The sequence below is a fragment of the Bos mutus genome, chromosome 1 (genome assembly GCF_027580195.1).
Source record: "Bos mutus isolate GX-2022 chromosome 1, NWIPB_WYAK_1.1, whole genome shotgun sequence".
NCBI lineage: Eukaryota > Metazoa > Chordata > Mammalia > Artiodactyla > Bovidae > Bos > Bos mutus.
This window is the reverse complement of record NC_091617.1, coordinates 53,346,021-53,364,375: the sequence shown is the minus strand read 5'-3', so window position 1 is coordinate 53,364,375 and position 18,355 is coordinate 53,346,021. Positions and strand designations below refer to the sequence as shown.

General features: G+C 39.3%; 1 pseudogene; it reads left to right on the top strand.

The window, feature by feature from the left end:
* Window positions 1-5,661: 5,661 nt before the first annotated feature.
* Window positions 5,662-17,658, top strand: LOC102270614 (fatty acid-binding protein, heart pseudogene; annotated as a pseudogene).
* Window positions 17,659-18,355: the final 697 nt, after the last annotated feature.

Below are 18,355 nucleotides of genomic sequence, written 5' to 3'. Positions count from 1 at the left end.
TGTGAGAGATTCTGTTAAGAGGATGAAAAGACAAGCTGTATAATAGGAGAAAATATGTGACAAAGGACTTAGGTTTAGAGTATGCAAAGAATTCTCAAAAATCACCAGTTGGAAACATTCAATGAAGGGCCTTTCCTGTGGTCCAGTGGTTAAGACCCTGTGCTTCCACTGCAGGAGTCACAGACCTCAGTCCCTGGTTGGGGAACTAGGATCCTGCATGCTCTGCTGTGCAGCCAAAAAAATTGTTTTAATTCAATTAAAAACTGGGGAGGAAACATAAAGGGACATTTTACCAAAGAAAATCCATAATGTCAAATGTGATACTACTTTAATTAAACTCCTTTTTATGGGACATAGGGAGAAAAGTGAAATACAAGCTGTTTCCTACCACTATTCAATTCCCAAACATGGGCAGTACAATTAAAAGAACAGTAATATAATTTCTGTGTATGTACATCCCTCAGCATCCTTCCAACCTCAGAACATAGTCTTAAAAAATTGTACTCCAGTTTTAATCAATGCATCAAACTTGGGAAAGTGAATTAAACATTTTTATGCCTACTACAAGTAAGACATACATAGGTGTTTTCTCATTTATTCTTCATTTAAACTTTCTAACAAATTTGTGAGACCGATATTATTATCCTCCTCATACAAATGAGAAAATCAAAACTCTGGAAGTCTATGATAACTTGGTAAGTTCATAATGTTAGTTAAATAATGGATTCTGAATATATTAGATTCTATTTTTGTTGTTATTTTTTATTGTTTAATTGCTAAGTCATGTCTGACTCTTTGCGACCCCATGGACTGTAGCCCACCAGGCTTCTCTGTCCATGGAATTCTCCAGGCAAGAATACTTCTCCAGGGGATCTTTCTAACCCAGAGATCAAACCTGTGTCTCCTGCTGGGCAGGCGGATTCTTTACCACTGAGCCAGGAGGGAGGGATGCCCTGTTGAATTCTATACAAATAATCTATCTCATTTGTAACAGGAGACGATAGTGCAATCTAACTTCAAAACACAATACTAGAGATTTCCACACTTGGCCAAGAGGAAGTAATAAGGACTGAATTTATTCTCTCACCAGAAATAAATTTAAAATTGTACGTAAAATGTGAAATGATACCCACTAAGATTCTGAGTGTTGGTCAATGAAGAGGCCATGAGACAAACAGAACTCAGTTAGAACCAGGTGGTCTCTCTGACTAGGAGAGATGAGGCTGGAAGGAAAGGAAACCAAGGTAACTAAGGTTTGCAAGAGAAACTGGGGGAGCAAAGAGAGTTGAACAAAGGAAATCTCTGAAAATCTACATAGTCTCTCTCAATTACTCAGTTATGTGCTAATTAGCACGTGCATGTGAAGAAACTACCCAAGGCTGGGGAAAGCGCACCCAAGGGATTAGAGAAGGAATCAGCAAACTGCAGCCAGCGGGTCAGCCATCTGTTTTTGTAAATAAAATTTTATTGGAGTCAAACATATCATTCATACGCTGTAATGACTACTTCGTGCTAAACTAGCGAGTTGAGTGGATGCAAGAGAATCTGTATGTCTCACCAAGACTGAAATATTTACTGTCTACGTCCTTAAAAAATTTGCTGATCCTTGCATTTAAATGACCACTCATCAAACCAAAACTAGGACTATGTAAAGGAAACACGGTGTCTAGAACACAAAATTTTAGAAGGCGCTCAGGCTCAGGTGCAGACCCTGCACTTGGATGAGCCTCAGAAAGAGTACTGCCTTAGATCTTCCATCCTTGACCAGTGCACTGCCCAGAGCCAACACTCAAAAAAGGTCCTGGACCACAGGAGAAAACTTGTGGCGATACAAACGTCCTGTATCTTAACTGCATCAATGTTAATATCCTGGTTGTCATTTTGTCCTATCGTTCATAAAATATTATTAGGTTGGCCAAATCTTTCCACAAGGTGTTATGGAAAAACTCGAAGGAACTTTTTCACTAACCCAGTACTATCAGGTTCAATAAAGGGAAAGGGCATGTGGGCTTTCTTTGTACTGTTTCTTATACCTGAATTTATTATTACTTCAAAAGTTTAATTAAATTTTTAAATGTTCTTCAATTAATAATACATGTGAATTTTTTTTAAAAAAATGCACTCGATAATTTGCTCACCTCACTTCAGTTCTAGCTTTTTTCCATACAAAGCCAGGAATATAGCAGTTCACACCAGCTACCGACCAAAAGCTCATAATTCACAGGGATAAAGCAGTCAGAGCAATTTGGTCTTAGTACTGGAAAAAAGAATCTGTCAGTAAAGAATATCTCTGCAATGCAGGAGACCACCTGCAGTGCAGGAGACCCAGGTTTGATCCCTGGGTTGGGAAGATCCCTTGGAGAAGGAAATAGCAACCCTCTCCAGTATTCTTGCCTAGAAAATCCCATGACCAGAGGAACCTGGCAGGCTACAGTCCATGGAGTCACAAGGGTTGGATACAACTGAGGGACTAAACCACCACCATTGGAAAAAATTAGCCACAGACTAAAAGTTTCTCTGGTCTCACCTAATAGAACTTAAAGGTGAGAGCAAAATGGATCAAACCGTTTTCAGGTAACTTAACCAAGTCCCAGAACAAAGCTCAAGAGTATGTAAAAGAATATAAATCTATCTAGCACCCAAAAAGGTAAAAATTTAAATGTCTGGCATCTAGTAAAAAATTACCAGGCATGCAAAGAAGAAAAAAAAAACGGTTCATGATGAGGAGAGGAATCAATCAACTGAAACTGCACCAGCTCTTGCACACCACTGGTAGAAAGATAAATCGGTAAAGTCACTGTGGAAAACAGTATGGATGTTTCTCAAAAACTAAAACTAGAACTACCATATGACCCAGCGATTCCACTCCTGGATATATATCAAAAATAAAATATACACACTCACACACAATGGAATACTACCCAGCCATAAAAAAGAACAAAATATTGGCATTTGCAGCAACGTGGATGGACTTGGAGGGAAATGTATTATGAAGTAAGTCAGACAGAGAAAGAAAAACACTGTATGATATGACTTATATGTGGAATCTAAAAAATACAAAAATCTATTAAACATAGTAAACAAAGAAGCAGTCTCACAGATATAGAGAATAAGCTAGTTGTTACCAGTGGGGAAGAGGGAAGGTAGGGAGGCAGAATAGGAGGTAGAGGATTAAAAGGTAGAAGCTATTAGGTATAAAATAAGCTACAAGGATGCACCATACAAAACAGGAAATATAGCCAATATTTTATAAAAATATAAAAAAGTATAACCTTTAAAAATTGTGAATTACTGTATTGTACACCTAACGAAATATTTTATAGCAATTATGCATCAATAAAAAATAAACTGTCCCAGAAATGACACAGAAGAGAGAGTTAGTAGAAAAAGAATGTTATTTTAATTGCAGTTTGTAAATTTAAGAATCTGGAGGAAAGATTGAATATGTGAAGCAGAGGCATAGAAAGCCTTAAAAAATGGGTATAAATCAGACTTCTAGACATGAAAAGACAATGTCTGAGAGGAAAACTATACTGGATGTGTTATGGGAGAAAACACATTGCAAAAGAAAATAATTAGTGAACTCAAACACATTGCAATCAAAACTACCCACAATAAAACTGTGAGTATGTACTAAAAAAAAAACCAAACAAACAAACAGAGAATTGATAAGCTGTGGGGCAATTTCAAGCAATCTGAAATACATGCAATTAGAATCCCAATTAGAAGAAAAGAGAAAAGAAGAGAAAAAAGGAATGATAAACACATAGATCCAAAAAACTAAAAGCACAAAAAAATGTGGAAAACTACATGAAAATACATCAAATCAAATTGCTCTGATAAAGAACCTGCCTGAAATGCAGGAGACCCCAGTTCAATTCTTGGATCAGAAAGATCCCCTGGAGAAGGAATAGGCTACCCACTCTAGTATTCTTGGGCTTTCCTGATGGCTCAGCTGGTAAAGAATTCCTTCACCTAGAATGCAGGCAACCCGGGTTCGATCCCTTGGTTGCAAAGATAAAGGGAATAGCTACCCACTCTGGTATTCTGGCCTGGAGAATTCCATGGACAGAAGAGCCTAGCAGGCTACCGTCCATGGGGTCACAGAGTCAGACATGACTGAATGACTCACTTTCACTTTATTAATAAAAAAAAGTATTAAAAACAGAAAAAATACATGTTATATACAGGGGCACACAAGTTCTGTTGACATCATATTTGGATGGCAGCATATTTCACACTGAAAACAATATAAAAAAGACAAGAAAGCAATATCTTAAAACCCCTGAAAGAAAAAACAAAACCTGTCAACCTATAATTCTTTATCCCAAGGAAACTATTTTTTTTCAAAACAATTATTCCTAATGAAGAGAGTCAGACTTCCTTATCAAACAAAAAAGGATTATATGTGCATGCATGTATGATTCTGTTTATATAACCTTCTGGAAAATGTGCAATCTAATCTACAATGACACAAAGCAGATCAGTGGTTGCCTGAAGATGCGGAGGACAGAGAGAAGCAGAAGGGAGAGATTAAAGAGAGCAGAAGTAAGTTTCTGGGATGACGATGTGGCCACTGTCTTTAGAGTGGCTTTGATTTTACCAAATGTAGGCATGTTTCACACCTACGAAAATGCTAAATGTCTGAAGTTTGCTATAACTCAATAAAGTTAATTAAAAGTACATAATTTTATGGTACTGATGGACCTGTTTGTAGGGCAGTAATATAGACAGAGACACAGAGAACAGAAATGTGGACACAGCACGGGAAGAAGAGGGGAACGCATTAGGAGAGAAGCACTGAAACATATACATTAGTCGGAAGTGCTAGTCACTCATTGCTCAGTTGTGTCTGACTCTGCAGCCCCACGGACTGTAGCTCGCCAGCCAGTGGGAATTTGCTGTATGACTTAGGGAGCTCAAGTGTGGTCAATCTAGAGGAGTGGGATCGGGTGGGAGGTGGGAGGGAGGTTCATGAGGGAGAGGACATATGTATACCTATGGCTGATTCATGTTGATGTATAGCAGAAACCAGTGCAACATTGTAAAGCAATTATCCTATCCAATTAAAAATAAATACATTTTTATACCACATAATTTTAGTATAAAAATATATGTGACATATAAGCTGTGAACTACAAAAATAAAATAACTATAAAAATAAAGCAAACATCTCTGAACCGTATCCAAATTGGACTTCTCAAACCCATAACTTCTCCTTCCCTCCTCCAAGAAAGTAAATATTATTTTGCTTTTATTATGTAATTATTATGTATTATATATAAGTATGTATTATCCAAGAAATTATTATGCTTTTGATAAAAGTAAACAAAAATTTTTGTCTTTATATGTCTAAAGAATATAACATAGGAATGTTTCAAATCCAAATTAATGAAAGTTATGTCTTTCCAAACATTTTTCAATGTAACACACTAGTGACATGAAAAAAAGACCATATGTATTAATATCATTAGTAAGTCACCTGTTATTTTTATGAAATTTTAACCATTTTGTTAGATTTTACTTAATCACATTTACCAATAATTCCACTTGCAGCCATTTTGGCTACTAACTGGATTTGAAGCTCTTCACTGTACATGACGCCTCTGTTTACCCAGCATGTATCATCTCATTTAGCACAAACTAAATATGGTTTTTACCATGAGGACTTCTGAAAACTTGGAAACAGGTAATGCATTCTATGAATTAAATATTAGAAAGGCCAGAGAGCCACGTGAGGAAGTAAACCAAGAGCTCACTTGTAAAATTTTTATTAAAGAGCAGACAGATTCAAAATTTTAAACAAGTTGCCTTGTTTCTAATCTTAGAAAGAGATGTGAGCAATCACCAACATTTAGTAAAGTGGAAACCTGTTCTTTACTGTGTCTTTGCAGAAAGGGGGAATGATTAGCCTGATGGTTAATTTTACATGTTAACCTGACTGAGCCATGAGATATCCAGACATTTGGTCAAATGTTATTCTTGGTGTTTCTCTGAGAATGTCTTTAGATAAAATTAATATTTAAATTGGTAGACTGAGTAAAGCAGATTGCCTTCCTTAATATCAGTCGGCCTCAACCAATTAGTTAAAAGTTTGGATACAACAAAAAGGCTGACGCTCTGCCAAGAAAGGGAAACTTCTCCTACTTGACTGCTTTCAAACTGGGACATTCACTTTTCCCTGTCTTTGGATTTGAACTGAATCTTTGGCTCATCTTGGGTCTTGAACCTGCCAGCCTTCCAAAGGGAACTACACCATAGGTTCTCCTACCTGTCAGGACTCATATTGGAACAAAATCATTGGTTCCCCTAGGTCCTTACCTTGCCAACTCACCCTGCATATCTTGAGACTGTGTCAGTTCAGTTCGGTTCAGTCACTCAGACATGTCCAACTCTTTGTGACCCCATGAACCACAGCACGCCAGGCTTCCCTGTCCATCAACAACTCCCGGAGTTTACCCAAACTCATGTCTATTGAGTCGGAGATACCATCCAATCATCTCATCCTCTATCGTCCCCTTCTCCTCCTGCCCCTAATCCCTCCCAGCTTCGGGGTCTTTTCAAATGAGTCAGCTCTTTGCATCAGGTGGCCAAAGTATTGGAGTTTCAGCTTCAACATCAGTCCTTCCAATGAACACCCAGGACTGATCTCCTTTAGGATGGATTGGTTGGATCTCCTTGCAGTCCAAGGGACTCTCAAGAGTCTTCTCCAACACCACAGTTCAAAAGCATCAATTCTTCAGCACTCAGCTTTCTTTATAGTCCAACTCTCACATCCATACATGACTACTGGAAAAACCATAGCCTTGACTAGACAGACCTTTGTTGACAAAGCAATGTCTCTGCTTTTTAATATGCTGTCTATGTTGGTCATAACTTTCCTTCCAAGGAGTAAGTGCCTTTTAATGTCATGGCTGCAATCATCATCTGCAGTGATTTTGGAGCCCAGAAAAATAAAGTCAGCCATTGTTTCCACTGTTTCCCTATCTATTTGCCATGAAGTGATGGAATCAGATGCCATGATCTTCATTTTCCAAATGTTGAGCTTTAAGTCAACCTTTTCACTCTCTTTCATTTTCATCAAGAGTCTTCTGCCATAAGGGTGGTGTCATCTGCATATCTGAGGTTATTGACACTTCTCACAGCAATCTTGATTCCAGCTTGTGCTTCTTCCAGCTCATCATTTCTCGTGATGTACTCTGCATATAAGTTGAAGAATTTTCCACAGTTTATTGTGATCCACACAGTAAAATGCTTTGGCATAATCAATAAAGCAGAAATAGATATTTTTCTGGAACTCTCTTGCTTTCTCGATGATCCAGTGGATGTTGTCAATTTGATCTCTGGTTCCTCTGCCTTTTCTAAAACCAGCTTAAACATCTGGAAGTTCACAGTTCACATATTGCTGAAGCCTGGCTTGGAAAATTTTGAGCATTACTTTACTAGCGTGTGAGATGAGTGCAATTGTGCAGTAGTTTGAGCATTCTTCGGAGAAGGCAATGGCACCCCACTCCAGTACTCTTGCCTGGAAAATCCCATGGATGGAGGAGCCTGGAAGGCTGCAGTCCATGGGGTCGCTGAGGGTCGGACACGACTGAAAGACTTCACTTTCACTTTTCACTTTCGTGCACTGGAGAAGGAAATGGCAACCCACTCCAGTGTTCTTGCCTGGAGAATCCCAGGGACGGGGAAGCCTGGTGGGCTGCCGTCTATGGGGTTGCACAGAGTCGGACACGACTGAAAGCGACTTAGCAGCAGCAGCAGCAGTTGAGCATTCTTTGGCATTGCCTTTCTTTGGAATTGGAATGAAAACGGACCTTTTCCAGTCCTGTGGCCACTGCTTGAGACTTTTTAACCTCCATAATCTCATGAGTCAATTCTTTATAATAATTCTCTTTATATTTACCAATTTAAATATACACCTCTTGGTTTTGTTTCTCTGGAGAACACTAACTAACACAGTCAGCGTGGAGTACAGAAATTGGTGGAACAAAGAGGTGAAAGACCTCTAGTAGTCCCACAACTAATGGCAGTCAAGGAGGATTTCTTCCCTGGTCCACAGACTCCACCTTCCTGAAATCTATTCCAAGCATGACTTCATTATGGAGACTTTTCAGCTATCACAGCTCAACACAATTTAACCTCAAACCAACTATGGATCTGTGTTCAGGTCCATACTCACTGAACAACCTCTTTTTGCAATTTAGCTTTCCATGAACAACTTCTCACCTGGAAAAATCCTCTACTCATGCCAAGCATTTCAGATTGTATGACATACTATATGGGAACCTGTTCTTGCCGAGTTGGCATTCAATCACACTTCTTTTGATGAAAGCATTTTTATTTCCCTCAGTCCATGCTTGTGGAAGGACGATTCAACATTGCAGACATAAAATTAGGAACATGACTTTGTGTGTATGTGTGTGCGTTAGTAACTCAGTTGTGTCTGACTCTTTGTGACCCCATGAACCATAGCTTGCCAGGCTCCTCTGCCTATGGGGATTCCCCAGGGGAGAATACTGGAGTGGGTTGCCATTTCCTTCTCCAGGGGATCTTGACTCAGGCCTAGACAAATCCAAGTTTCTGTGATTGGTTGAGTGATGGTAAGAGACAAAATCTAGACCAATAAGAATCAGCCCCAAAGCTTCCACTAGAACTATTTGCAAATATTTGCAATGAGACATGTTCTTTATGATAGTTGCTAAATGGTGAGAACGTAAGTCTGGAGTTCCATAGTCAACTTTGCCATATTTACTTGACTGAGAAGAAAGCTAATGCAGAGGAAAACAATGCCAACAGGTTATATCTACACTACTTAATCTACTATCTGAATCCAGCTGTCTCTGAAGGCAGCAGTGTTCTTTCCAGTTATAGAAGCCAGCGATTTTTATATTGGTTTGTTCTGTTTGGCATAAGGCAGTTGTATTGTGTTTGGGCTTTTGTAACTTTCCATAGAAAAAAATAACTTACACACATCAAATTAAAAAATAAATTCTCTGTATTATGCACTGGTCTCTGTGAACCTAGATAGTAAACCCACTCTTGGTGTGCTGATAGATCATATTTTTGAGTGTACAGAACTGAGGATCAGACCTTGGATTAGAACAATTTCACAAATTCAAATGCTGGTCTGAGAGGAAGTATAGTGTAGGAGGTAAGAACATGCACTTAACCATAATAGAGGTTGCATTGCAATATATCCTGCCTGTTTACTTGGTGAGAGTTCTTGAGCATGCAAGTTATTTAACTTCTCTCATTCTCAGTGCTCACATTTGTTAAGTAGAGTAAATAATATTCCATTTAATTAAACTCACTGTATATACTGAGAGATCAGCCCTGGGATTTCTTTGGAAGGAATGATGCTAAAGCTGAAACTCCAGTATTTTGGCCACCTCATGCGAAGAGTTGACTCATTGGAAAAGACTCTGATGCTGGGAGGGATTGGGGGCAGGAGAAGGGGACGACAGAGGATGAGATGGCTGGATGGCATCACTGACTTGATGGATGTGAGTCTGGGTGAACTCCGGGAGTTGGTGATGGACAGGGAGGCCTGGCGTGCTGCGATTCATGGGGATGCAAAGAGTAGGACACAACTGAGCTACTGAACGGAACTGAACTGAACTGATATACTGAGAGAATTCAGTAAGAGTACAGGTAACAACAACAGCTATGAGTTACTGATCACCCATTGTGTACAAATCATTGCTTTAAGTCATATATATAATATTATATGTGTGTATTATATTATATGTAAGTACATATATATATATATATATGTGTGTGTGTGTGTGTATGACTTCCCTGGTGGCTCAGATGGTAAAAGTGTCTGCCTACAAAGCAGGAGACCCAGGTTTGATCCCTGGGTCGGGAAGATCCTCTGGAGAAAGAAATGGCAACCCACTCCAGTATTCTTGCCTGGAAAATCCCATGGACGGAGGAGCCTGGCAGGCTACAGTCCATGGATTTGCAAAGAGTCAGACATGACTGAGAACCTTCATAACAACAACTATATATATATATATATATATACATACATACATACATATATATATATGTTATATGTTATATATATTATATGAGCTTCTCTGGTGGCTCAGATGTAAAGAATCTGCCTGCAATTCAGGAAACCACGTTGGAACCCTGGGTCGGGAAGATCCCCTGGAGAAGGAAATGGTTTCCCACTCCAGTATTCTTGCCTGGAGAATTCCATGGACAGAGGAGCCTGGCAGGCTACAGTTCATTGGGTCACAAAGAGTTGGACACAGCTGAGTAACTAAACATGCATGCATACATATATACTATATATATGAATAAAACAAGCAAGAACTGCCTTTTAATCTTAGGGAGTCATAATTCAGTAAATATTTGTTTTTATTGGTCATTTGGGGCTTGGGTTTTTTTTTTTTTGGCTTTTTGGTCAGCATCAATAAGACATGAGAATATTTTTACCATTCTTGGTTTTGGACCCCTCTATTCTCCTTATATTAAAAAAAAAAAAAAAGAAAATATTCAAGTCCTTCCATATGATTAAAGGAGTTCATCTAGAAATAAACAAACTGAAACTGAAAACAAAATATCAAAAAAGAAAAAAATGTCACCCTGTCCTCTGGCTAATTTTAAATTATAATTCATCCAACTTTAGTCAGTCTGAGAAACCACATAATATCCTAAGCCTTCAAAACTCAGCAGCTATTCATGAACAATGAAGAAAGCTCAGTCAAAACCCTTCTGTGGTCTCCCTGAACTCATGAACTCTAATGACTTTTCTGGCTCTTTTTTCGTGCAGTTCAACTTGTAACAAAGGCGACTGCCGGGGTCCAGCCCCAGTGGATCCAGGGAATTCGAAGCGGGGACGGCGTCGGCGAGGATCAGGAAACAACTGCTTAATTAAACGTTAATTAAGGATATAAAGAGTAATAGAATAAAGATAGCTCAGTGAGGAAATTCAGTGGAGAAAAGAGGCTGAAATAAGGATAGCTCAGTGAGGAAATTCAGGGGAGAAAAGAGGCTGAATAATTCAGCCAGAAGGTGAGAGAAAGAATGACATGGGGAGACCAAGTTTCCATGAACAAGGCCCACACTTTACTTTCCAAAGTAGTTTTTATACCTTAAGTTATGCATAGAGGATAATGGGGGAAGGGGTAGAGTCATGCAGTAAGCCAGGCTTTCTTCCTGCAAACTTATCGTATGCAAAAGTTTAGGTGATTTGCATCATCTTCTGGCCCAGAGACCTGTTAACATTTTAAGACCCTTTCTTCAGAAAACTTATTTTTCTCTAAAGGTCAGGCGCCACCCTCCAAAAGCATTAAAGTTACATTCCTATAGAGCAAAGGTGTGGTGGGCTACAACAAGAAAAAGAATTAACTCAAGGGTCCAAGGTTACAAACATTAAAACTACTACTTACACCAATCATATTAATCAATACACTGCCAGGGAAGCAGCAGGTAAGGGATATGGAAACTTAGCAGCAAACATTGGCCCAAGAAGTGAAAAACCCTTAACCAATACAATTTCTAATCAATCTTTTAACTACTCAAAGGAATCTGTGTTTAGACAGTTTAGAACATCTCCTGCCTCTCACAGTTGGGAGGCTCTGAACAATCACATGTGGCCGGAAAAACCTATTCAGGCAGGCTAGAGGACTTCCAAAGGAGTTTGTAGGTTGAAACACTATCACACCCAAGAATTATTAACTGGAGCTATAAGCTAACTCTTTTTTCAGAGAGAGGTAGTGGGGGACAGCCCCCCATAAAGTCAGAGGTGTAGGTGAAAGCACAAAGCAGAAAGTAGGCAGACTCTGGTTTGGGGGGTAGATGCTCGAGAATTTCCAGGGGAACTCCTGAGGCTCGATCCCGCCTTACCATATGCCGAGCCTCCTTCCTCATGACCTTTGCCACGGGCGGAGTTCCTCACGCTGGCTCCCAGCAGTGATAGAATTCCAGTTGAGCTATTCCAGATCCTGAAAGATGATGCTATGGAAAGTGCTGCACTCAATATGCAATATGCACTCAATATGCAATATGCCGGCTCCCAGCAGGCGACAGCTTTCAGAAAGCAGTGGTTCAATCACTAACCAGAGTATGGATCTTATGAGAACAGGGCTCTAGTTTCAACCAACTGGCTCCAAAGACAACTTGGCCTCAAGAAACAAAATATCAAATTCCATAACTATGATCAGCACTGCTACCTCAAAAGCCATTCTTCCAAATACTTTTCCTTAACTGTAGCAGCAACCTGGTAAGAGAATATGGGTGTCTCAAAATAACCCACCACAACTATGCGAAGAAACAATTGTAGCACAAGACCTACAATTTCCTTCTTACCTGTTTTCATCAACTTTCCCATCTAAGGACATAGACCATATTGAGCATCTACTTGAAGCTATAGGGATTTACATTCAAATGTGGAACTTAAAACACTCATGAGACAACTGTAGAACAATTTTGCAGATGAAAATGAAAAATGAGTCTTAATAGTTAGGCCATGCAATGGTTTACTGTATGTCCATCTGTGTATAGAGCTCGTCATTTAACTTGTAAGATGACTTAGTTAAGGACTTGAATAGATGAGGAAGCTGAAGCTCAAAACACTTAAGAAATGTGACTGGTATCACACAATTAAAAGGGACTTCCAAGATGGCACTAGTGGTAAAGAACCCGCCTGCCAACAGAGGAGATATAAGAGTTGCAGCTTCAATCCCTAGGTTGGGAAGATCCCCTAGAGAGGGGTATGGCAACCCACTACAGTATTCTTGTCTGGAGAATCACATGGACAGAGGAGCATGGCAGGCAACAGTCCATGGGATTGCAAAGAGTTGGACATGACTGAACCAACTTAGCACCCACCCACCCACACACACACACACAGTTTAAAGACAGAATGCATGATCTGGCCCAGTTTCATGTAAGGACTGAACCACAGTGCTGTATTGTTTCCCTTATAGAGAAGGAGGAATAATACAGAGAAAGTCAAACTATTTTTGTGCAAATGTGATCTACAGAATGGGGCGGCAGTGTTGGGAGGCAGCCTTTCATGCCAGAGGGATTTTCTCTGTCTTCTGCATGCAATTGTTTCCAATCAGAGAATTAAACAGTAGACTTGCATAAGACTGATTGAAACAGAGTGGTCATTACTTTTCCAAAACTGCCCATTGCACATTGGCAGGTATTTATGTTTTTCTCAAACAGGAGAATGCCCAGAGGCACTGCCATGAATCAAAATGCATAGACCTTTTAGCTGGATTCTTAGGGGGCAACTTTACAAGTGCTTGAAATAATGGCTAAAGCAATTTTTTTAAATGTATTCAAATAACAGTTATAAGCACAGTCAGATTGTTCTACCTAAGAAGAAAAAGAAAGGTAATTACCTGTAAAACACATAAAATGTATATTGTTTACTCATCATTAACTCTGCACACCTTTATGCTAATGGATAGACTAAGACAAGCTTCCAACTATAAGGTGACAGAAAGAGCCAGAGTAAGTCAGAGAAACACAAAGACAAAGACCTTCCCAGCTGACTGGATGACATCCCAGTAACCTTGAAGAATCCCTGTGTATTCTTCACAACCTTCAATCACCTGTGGAAGTGGTAAATAATGGGAGAAAATTCAATAGGTACTACAGATCACTTTATAGACATTAGTTTCTCCTTACACAGTCTCTACCATGGTGACAGCAAACCACTTATTGGACAAAGACTGGAAAAGCAAGAAAGAATATAAATGACAAGATCCAACAGAAAAGTCAAAGTCTTAATTCTCTGAATCCCAAGAACTCTTTTATTTCTTTTTTTTTCAATTATTTTTATTGAAGTATAGTTGATTTGCTATATTGTGTTAATTTCTGGTGTACAGCATAGTGGGAAGCACATTTTAAGGAAATGCATGGAAATTAACTAATGTTTATTGAGTTCCAGCATTGTGCCAGGCAATTTACATATAGTATATGTTGACACATGTGTTCTTAAGAAAACTTTTAGTGCTTTTATTCCTTCATAATCTATCCTTCCTTAAGGGAAGCAGAAATTATCCAAGAAACCACTGCAAAACTGTAAACCAAATAAGAACATAACACGTCACTCCTGATTCTGACTTTTTTTTTAATGTGGTTCAGTGCAGTTCAGTAGCTCAGTCCTGTGCAACTCTCTGTGACCCCATGAACCACAGCACACCAGGCCTCCCTGTCTATCACCAACTCCCAGAATTTAACCAAACTAATGTCCATTGAGTCAGTGATGCCATCCAACCATCTCATCCTCTGTCATCCCCTTCTCCTCCTTCCCTCAATCTTTTCCAGCATCAGGGTCCTTACAAATGAGTCAGCCCTTCACATCAGGTGGCCAAAGTATTGGAGTCTCAACTTCAACATCAGTCCTTCCAATGAACACCCAGGACTGATCTCCTTTAGGATGGATTGGTTGGATCTCCTTGCAGTCCAAGGGACTCTCAAGAGTCTTCTCCAACACCACAGTTCAAAAGCATTAATTCTTCAGTGCTCAGCTTTCTTTATAGTCCAACTCTCACATCCATACATGACCACTGGAAAAACCATAGCCTTGACTAGACAGACCTTTGTTGACAAAGCAATGTCTGCTTTTGAATATGCTGTCTATGTTGGTCATGACTTTCCTTCCATGGAGTAAGCGCCTTTTAATTTCATGGCTGCAATCACCATCTGCAGTGATTTTGGAGCCCAGAAAAATAAAGTCAGCCACTGTTTCCACTGTTTCCCCATCTATTTGCCATGAATTGATGGGACCAGATGCCATGATGTTGAGCTTTAAGCCAACCTTTTCACTCTCTTTCATTTTCATCAAGAGGCTCTTTAGTTCTTCCTTACTTTCTGCCATAAGCGAGGTGTCATCTGCATATATGAGGTTATTGATATTTCTCCTGGCAATCTTGACTGTAGCTTGTGCTTCTTCCAGCCCAGCGTTTCTCGTGATGTACTCTGCATATAAGTTAAATAAGCAGGGTGACAATATACAGCCTTGGAGTACTCCTTTCAGTCTTTGGAACCAGTCTATTGTTTCATGTCCAGTTCTAACTGTTGCTTCCTGACTTGCATACAGGTTTCTCAAGAAGCAGGTCAGGTGGTCTGGTATTGCCATCTCTTGAAGAATTTTCCACAGTTTATTGTGATCCACACAGTCAAAGGCTTTGGCATAGTCAATGAAGCAGAAATAGATGTTTTTCTGGAAATCTCTTGCTTTTTCTATGATCCAATGAATCCTGGCAATTTGATCTGTGGTTCCTCTGCCTTTTCTAAAACCAGCTTGAGTATCTGGAAGTTCACAGTTCACATATTGCTGAAGCCTGGCTTGGAGAATTTTGAGTATTACTTTACTAGTGTGTGAGATGAGTGTAATTGTGTGGTAGTTTGAGCATTCTTTGGCATTGCCTTTCTTTGGGATTGGAATGAAAACTGACCTTTTCCAATCCTATGGCCATTGCTTAGTTTTCCAAATTTGCTGGCATATTCAGTGCTGCACTTTCACAGCATCATCTTTTAGGATTTGAAATAGCTCAACTGGAATTCCAACACCTCTACTAGCTTAGTTCATAGTGATGCTTCCTAAGGCCCACTTGACTTCAGATTCCAGTTTGTCTGGCTCTAGGTGAGTGATCACACCATTGTGATTCTCTGGGTCATGAAGATCTTTTTTGTACAGTTCTTCTGTGTATTCTTGCCCCCTCTTCTTAATATCTTCTGCTTCTGTTAGGTCCATACCATTTCTATCCTTTATTGAGCCCATCTTTGCATGAAATGTTCCCTTGGTATCTCTATTTTTCTTTAAGAGATCTCTAGTCTTTCCGATTCTATCATTTTCCTCTATTTCTTTGCATTGATTGCTGAGGAAGGCTTTCTTATGTCTCCTTGCTATTCTTTGGAACTCTGCATTCACATGGGTATATCTTTCCATTTCTCCTTTGCTTTTCACTTCCCTTCTTTTCACAGCTATTTGTAAGGCCTCCTCAGACAGCCATTTTGCTTTTTTTACATTTCTTTTTCTTGGGGATGGTCTTGATCCCTGTCTCCTTTACAATGTCACAAACCTCCATCCATAGTTAACCAGGCATACTGCTGATCAGATCTAGTCCCCTAAATCTATTTCTCACTTCCACTGTATAATCATAAGGGATTTGATTTAGATCATATCTGAATGGTCTAGTGGTTTTCCATACTTTCTTCAATTTAAGTCTGAATTTGGCAAAGGAGTTCATGATCTGAGCCACAGTCAGCTCCCGGTCTTTTTTTGCTTTAATGTTTTGCTTGTTTTAATGTGGTAGTTTTGGTCAATTCTGAAAAGAATTTTGAGAACAAGAGTCTGTGATTTTCATCAAGTAATTTTACTTAGCTTATGATGACTTCAGTAATAGAGAAAGAACTAGGTTGCCAATGGCTAAAATAAATTTCACTGAAATAATTTATAGTGACAGATGGACAGATAGATATGGATGTAGATATATATAGATAGATAATCTCTACTTTTTCTCTACAAACCTTGTAGCAAATACTATGGTGAAGCAAGATGTGTCTTACAAAGTTACCAGTGGAAGGTTAAAACATAAAGTTGAAATATATTTGTCTAGCTGAGTGATTAGAACACTTCTAAGTGTCCAGTCCAAACTCAAGCAAGGAAGGAGTCAATTCTCAATTTTTGAGCCACATCTAAAATGCTTCATATTTATACTCAAAAACACTTCTTAACAACAAGGTCCTACTGTATAGCACAGGAACGATATTCAATATCTTATAATAACCTAAAATGGGAAAAATCTGAAAAAGAATATTTAATATTATATAATTTACATATATGTCAATGACTTTGCTGTATGCCAGAAATTAACACAACATTGTAAACCAACTATACTTCCATTTAAAAAAACAAAAGCCAAACAAAAGCTGCAAACTGCTTCTTTTCAAATCAGCAAACTATCTGATTCTAGTTGCTGTGTTTAATATGAAAGGCAAATACCACAATGTTTGTAAGCAGAAATGCTTGAATCAATTGCCTGAGATTTAACTCTCAGTCTACCAGTCAGTAGCTCAGTAATTTAGCACAGGTTACCTAACCTTTCAAACCTCAGCGTCCTCATGTATAAAATGGGTATAATGGAAGTATCTGCTTCATGTGTTGTTGTAAGAAAAAATGAAGTAAGAAAATAAACAACCTTAGAACAGTCCCTGGGCCATCCCAGAGTCTTTGCATGCTACTCTGTTGTCTCTTTCTCAGCCTTGCCCAGCCTCCCTCTGGTGGACACCTTCATGGGCATCTGGAAGTTACTGGATGACAAGAATTTCAATGACTACCTGAAGTCACTCAGTGTGGATTTTGCTACCAGGCAGGTGGCCACCATGACCAACCTACCACATCACTGAAGTGAATGGAGACACAATCACCATAAAAACACAAAGCATCTTCAAGAACACAGAGATCTGCTTTAAGCTGGGAATGGAGTTTGGTGAGACAACAGCAGATGACAGGAAGGTCAAATCCACTGTGACGTGCTGGACGGAGGCAAACTTGTTCACGTGCAGAAGTGGAACGGACAAGAGAAGACACTAGTGCAGGAAACAGGTGATGGGATGCCCATCCTGACACCCACCCAGGGTGGTGCAGTTTGCACTCACACTTACAAGAAAGAGTTGTGACCTGCCCACTCCTTCAACTGCTCTTCTGCCAGTTGATTCCTCCTTGACTCAGCACCAGATTGCCTCATTTTTCTCCTCTTGCATTTTGTACAAATCAGCTTGATTGGAGGAATTCTCCTGGGATCAGGTGGCAGCAGCCTGGATCCAATTTCATTCTCATTGTGTATGTTTTTGTTTTTTAACTACATTCAAAGGGTGCTCTGACATCAATAAACCAAAGCCAAAGTCAAAAAACAAAAAACAAGCAAAACAGAAAGCACTTGTGCCTGGTACCTTCTATGCACTGAACAGATGTCAGTTAATATGATTACCAAATTTCAAGGTATTGTAACTGTGGCAGGATAATTTGAGATATTAATCTTTTTTTACTGTTCTGTTCTCATTGATGCACAAAATTCAAAAGACTGGAAGTGATTTTGGTATATTTTTATCTTTTCCCCCTGAAGAAAAGAATCAAGATTTTTCAGTGCTAGCATGTAAGAATTTCTCTTGCTCCAGGAGAGAATTAATGACTTCTGTTTTCTAAAACCTTTAATGAAGCAATAGGGCTGAATGTCATTTAAAAGGGAAGAGGAGAGATGAAGGGAAAGAAAGCAACCTGGAAGAAATGAGAGGATGAGCGTCCCTCAGACCTAGAGCTAGATAGGGTTGGATTTTTGGCAAGCAGAGGAGATTTATGTTCCTGCTGCACACAGAG